Genomic DNA, 6,000 nt, shown 5'->3' on the forward strand with positions numbered 1-6,000 from the left:
GTGGAAGGGGACGTGTTCCCAGCAGAGAGAACAGGAAATGCAAGTTTCCTGAGGCATGAACAGTTTGCGTATCCTTGAGAAACGGAGGCAAAAGTGGCCAGACAGAGCAATGAAGAAACAGAGTAAATGAACACAAAGTCAGAAAGGTAAGTAGGGTCTTGTCTATCTTTGCAATGATTTTGGCTTTTAGCCTGAGTGAGATGAGGAAAAAAAAAAATAGTGAGAAGTCGAGCAGAAAAATGACATTACCCACTTCAGATTTGAACATTTACTTGCTACCAGTTGAATAAAACCTAAAGAATGAGAAGGGCAGAAAGTAGCCTATTGTAAAAATCCAGGCAAGATATGATGATGTGGACTTGGGTTGTGGCAATAACAGTAGATGTAAAAAGTAGATGAATTTGGGATACATTTTGAAAACAGCCACCAACAAAAGCTAATGATAAAGCGGGTGTTTAAGTGAAAGTTAGCAGCCAAAGACTAGTCTAAAGAATTTTGGTCACTTTGGGAGGCCGAGATGGGTGGATCGCAAGGTCAGGAGACTGAGACCAGCCTGGCCAACATGGTGAAACCCCGTCTCTACCAAAAATATGAAAAAGTAGCCAGGCATGGTGGCGCACGCCTGTAATCCCAGCTACTGGGGAGGCTGAGGCAGGAGAATCGCTTGAACCCGGGAGGCGGAGGTTGCAGTGAGCCAAGATCGTGCCATTGCACTCCAGCCTAGGCAAGAAGAGCAAAACTCCGTCTCAAAAAAAAGAAAAAGAGAGACAGAATTTTGGTTAGAGCAATTGGGTGAAAGGAATTGCCTACCCCTGCAAAGGAAAAGACTAGGCGAAGACCAGGTTATGGGAGAGTAACAGAAAGTTAATTCTACACATGTTGAACTTAAGATGTGTATCTGCTACCCAAGCAGAGGTATTTTATTGGCAGCTATAAATAGTGGAATTTAGAAAAGAAATATGACATATTTATATATTTATTTATATATGTATAGATTTATATATTTTATACTTCTATATTTTACATAGAGTATGAATATTTTATATATTATCATATTAAATATACTTACATATTATATCAGTGTATCAATGACAAAGTCTTGAGAAGAATGAAATTCAGCAAAATAATTATTAAGCATAGAAAAAAGAATTGATGTGAGTTCTGAGCCTAGAGACTCTATGACATTTAGAAGCCAAGGAGATTGGGAGGAAATTAAAAAATCTAAGAGGGAGCATCCAGAGAGATAGGAAAAACATAACAACGGTGTAAGTTTATTGTTTTGGAAGCCAAGCAAAGAAAGTGTTTCAAGGAGACAGTAATCCATTTTGTCAAATGTTAACAAGGGTTCAAGTAAGATGAGGACTGAGAATTTAGCAACATGGAGTTCATGGGTAACCTGGATAAAAGCAGTTTTAGTCGAATTTTGGTGCTGAAAATTCCTTTGGAATAGATTCAAGAAAGAATAGAAGGAGAGAAACTGGAAACTTCATGCAGAAGCATCTTGATATGGTTTGGCTGTGTCCCCATTCAAATCTCACCTTAAATTGTAATAATCCCCATGTGTCAAGGGTGGGTCCAGGTGGAGATAATTGAATTATGGGGGCAGTTTCCCACATACTGTTCTCGTGGTAGTGAATAAGTCTCATGAGATTGGATGGTTTTATAAACGGGAGTTCCCCTGCACAAGCTTTCTTGCCTGCCACCATGTAAGATGTGACTTTGCTCCTCATTCACCTTCCACCATGATTGTGAGGCCACCCCAGCTGTGTGGAACTGAGTCAATTAAACCTCTTTCCTTTCTGAATTACCCAGTCTTGGGTATGTCTTTATTAGCAGTGTGAGAACAGACTAATACACATCTTTTTTCAATAAATTTTGTTGTAAATGAAATTAGAGAAGAGGAAAGACTGTAAAGGGAATAAGCTGGAAAGGGAAGTGGAGTCAAAAGGGAGGCCTTTAGAAATGGAAGTGACAGAAACATGTTTACGTGCTATGTGAATCATCCAGTAGTAAGGGCAGTATATGTAGTGTAAGAAAGAAAAATATGTGTGGTGCAAGAAAGAGAGTTGCTGGATTTACATCTTAAGGTAGGCGGGAAGGGAACTGAATCCAGCACAAAAATTGAGGGCTACACTTTGTTAGGAGTATGGAAATGAAAGTTCAAGTAAATTAGCACAAGTACACTTAGGTCAATAGATGTCGATACAGAAGCTCATGCGAAGTCTCTTCTGTTTACTTCAAATTTCTTAGTAAAGTGGAAATCATGGTCAACCACTTAGAATAAGGATGGGGAAAGAGGTGTAGGAGATTTGATGGGAGAAGGTATAAAATAATCATCTAAGTTTTAGGAAGGAGCTAGAAAAATATAGTGTGATTGCTAGACAGCATAAAGGAGCCACTTGAGATGAGTGATTCTAAACTTAAGGTGAGCTCAGCATTGTTTTGTATTTTTTCTCCAATTGCATTCAGTTGCAAGTGGGCAAATGCAGAGTAGGTTGAGGGTTTGATTTAACAAGTTATATTTTATCCAGTTGATCATAATGAAGCAAGAGTAGAGCAAAGAGGTAGGCGGTGTTTTCAGGGAAGTGACTATTGTTGACATAAGGTCTTTAGAAGGTCACACCAGTTTAAAACCAAGACACATTTAAGCATCTTTGGATTTCATCAGTTGCTGTGTTTTATGGTATTCCTTGATAGCATGGGGAAACAGCATGGGGGAAAAAAACACAGTTTGATGTGAAACTTTTCATTTTGTGGTTCTAAAATAGTTGCTTTTATTCTCCGCAGGTCTTTAAATGGATTCATTTGAAAATCAGAGTCCTCCATTATCAATAAAAGTATTATGATGTGGCTGCTCTAGAATAGCAGAAAGTTAAAAAACAAACTTAAAATCAGACAACCAGTAATATTAAATTTTCTCTGGGTGCACATTATTTAGTTCCTCATTAACTTAATTGTTTTCCAGTAAAAGTGAAATGCACAATATGAAAATTAAATAATATTACATGTCAGAGTTTAAAAGAAATATTCATTTAACATTGGAATAGGTTTTTTTCCCCAGGAAATCTTGTTCATTTATTTTGTGAGAATTTTTGTTTGTCGCTATTTGTTCAAAACATAATACAATTGTGAGACCCAGTGCCTGCTGGCAAAGTTGGAATAGCTGTCAGCAGGAAATGGCAAACTAATAATAAGTGCTGGTAAAATATTTATATTATAGTTTACTGGGAAGCTGAGTGTAGTTTTGTATTTCATTAGTGCTTGAGGCAGTACATAGTAACATTTTTTTTTTGCTCCAAAATAAGTGGATGGAATTCTAAATGGTATAGTAACTTATCTTTCAACTATCAGCTGGGGAAAGAAAGAACTAATAATAATAAAGTCCTTTACTAGTTGAAATTTAAGAAATTTTAAACGAGGTCTATAGGGCAGTAATTAGCAGCATCTCACATTCAGTGTTATTGGACACTAGACTGCTGGATCAGCCACTTCTGTATGCGGACTAGTAATTTAGCTCTGGTTCATAATTTTCAATAACAGAGCTATTCAAGAGGGAGGGGTGGTCTTAAACTACCAGAGGACTCAGAAGTATGGTGATGTTCAAGTACAACACTATGTTTATGTACTCCCCAAAGTGTATCAAAGCTCAGATCCAGAGAAATAAAAGAAAAGTCAAACAAAACAAGCATTAGACTGCGTAAAATAAGGTATGGACAAGGCAAACAGGTGAGGCATTGTTTAGGTGGCTAAGGTAGATCAATATCTATTCTTACAAGCCAGGAATCCTGCCTGCTTTCCTCTGGCGCTCTGCAGATCATCTTACGGCTTGCAGACAGACTGTCGCCTAACCCCAACTGACAGACAACCTATTTCACCCCTGTACAAATCATACCCATCTTCTTTCTTTGTGGTTCACTGAGGGGAGAAAAAATATAACTGCCAACATAAAATAATACCAGATTGGTTTTACTAAACTTTAACATCCCTGTTCATTAACTTAATTTCAAAAGGACTGGTCCCCAATTTCTCTTTTATATATAATTTTAACCTACTTAATAAAATCCAAGTGTATTGTGAATATAACTGTGTGTGTGTGTGTGTGTGTGTGTGTGTGTGTGTCTGTGTGTGTTTGGCTAAAAGAAGTGACCAAATTTATCCAAATAGTGAACATATGTAAGTGTCTGGCACATAATAATCGCTGAATAAATACTAGTTTAAAAATAAACATTAGTTATATCAATATTTCTATCATAATAATTTTGAAAACCTAACAGAGGAATGCACAGATAATCAATGAGAGACTGAGGGAATAAGGGTTTATACGCACCTTGTATTTCATAGAACAGGGAGGCAATATTTCAGCAATTTTGAACACATGTTTAACAAGCTCATGATAGCTAAACTTTGAACAAACATGAGAAAGTCAGATTGTTGGTGGGGCGCAGTGGCTCATGCCCATAATCCCAGCACTTCGGGGGGCCGAGGCGGGTGGATCATGAGGTCAGGAGTTTGAGACCAACGTGGCCAACCTGGTGAAACCCCGTCTCTACTAAAAATACAAAAATTAGCCAGGTGTGGTGGGGGGTGCCTGTAATCCCAGCTACTTGGGAGGCTGTGGCTTGAACCCGGGAGGTAGAGGTTGCAGTGAGCTGAAATCGCGCCACTGCACTCCAGCTTGGGTGACATAGCAAGACTCTGTCTCAGGGCGGGGGGAAGAAAAGAAAGTCCAATTGTTTATGTTTTGTGACATAGTAACGTCAATTTGTCTTGTTCTGATAAAGTACAAATTTATGTATAACTTTTTGTAACCTTTTAGTTTTTCTGTACAGTGTTCTAATTCCAATGGGAAAACCAAATACAGGAAATTGTTCTCTAAAAATGTATAACGCTTTTGTTCTATCAAAAATAGTCAAAATATAAAATCTGTTTTCTAATTCCATCAAATTTAGATTATCCAGACTTCCATGCAAATTAATCATTATATAAATATTTTACTTTACATATATAATTCTTATTGAGTTTCTTTTCACTTCATAGGTTTAACTAAAGAGAATACCTTCTACTGATGTAACAGCAATGGTAATTGGTATAAATGCAAAAGCATGTGCAAAGGAGAAATCACAAAAAAGGCCACTTATTGAAATAAAACCTATTAAAAATGTACATTATCCTCTTGATTCTGCTTTGGCAAATGGGGGCCATTTTGTATGTTTCATTCTTGAGCATAGAATTTACTGAGACTTACCATTTTTCATATTTGTGTAATAACTTAGATTTTAATATATCCAGATTTTCATACAGAAACCCATCCTGTTCTTTTTTTGTCCTCTGAGTTGACTAATAAAAGGAATGGCAGTTTTAGCATCATATTAAAAGTACTAAAAGCCAAAACTAAGATCCTTATTATAGTGGTTGTAAAAACTTTGGCTGAATCTTGAAAGTGGAAAAGGTCATATTTTGCAGACTGGTGCATATCATATCACTAGATAGTAAGAATATGTCTTTTCATTGCTGCTACAGTTTTCTGCTTACCTTTTTATGGTGGAAGAAATGTAATTTACTTGTCAGATTGAAACATTTGATATAAATCCTTATCCTATCTTTTGAACTAGTATTTCTGAAACACTACATTATAAACAAATATCATGTTTAATTAAACAACTACTTTACTCCTAACTGAACAAGAGTGTATGATTATATTAATTTAATAAAAAGCTTTTGACTAGAATTTAAAAAAAACATTTCAACTCAGCAAGAAATATGATTTTACTAATTTAAAATTGAGCCATATGATCAGAATGTAAACAGAATATTTTAAGTTCCTGTCTTCAGGATATAAAAAATACTTTTAAGAGAGAAAACTAATAAGATTTAGAAAATATTCATTTACATTAAAATTTCTTCTTCAACCTACTAATCTACATGCAAAACTAAATTTAAAAGTCAATTAACAGTTCACTATAATGCTAAAAACCTATTTTAAATATAAACAATTGTGAT

The 6,000-nt window shown here is 35.9% G+C and overlaps 1 long non-coding RNA gene across 1 annotated transcript in view; it reads left to right on the plus strand.

The window, feature by feature from the left end:
- LOC134757112 (uncharacterized) overlaps window positions 1-5,163 on the plus strand; it is a 29,855-nt gene extending 24,692 nt beyond the window's left edge. The window contains exon 4 of the long non-coding RNA XR_010130734.1: window positions 5,038-5,163. This is a non-coding gene — a long non-coding RNA (uncharacterized lncRNA). The remainder of the gene's footprint in view (window positions 1-5,037) is intronic.
- Window positions 5,164-6,000: the final 837 nt, after the last annotated feature.

Source organism: Gorilla gorilla, chromosome 15 (genome assembly GCF_029281585.2).
Source record: "Gorilla gorilla gorilla isolate KB3781 chromosome 15, NHGRI_mGorGor1-v2.1_pri, whole genome shotgun sequence".
NCBI lineage: Eukaryota > Metazoa > Chordata > Mammalia > Primates > Hominidae > Gorilla > Gorilla gorilla.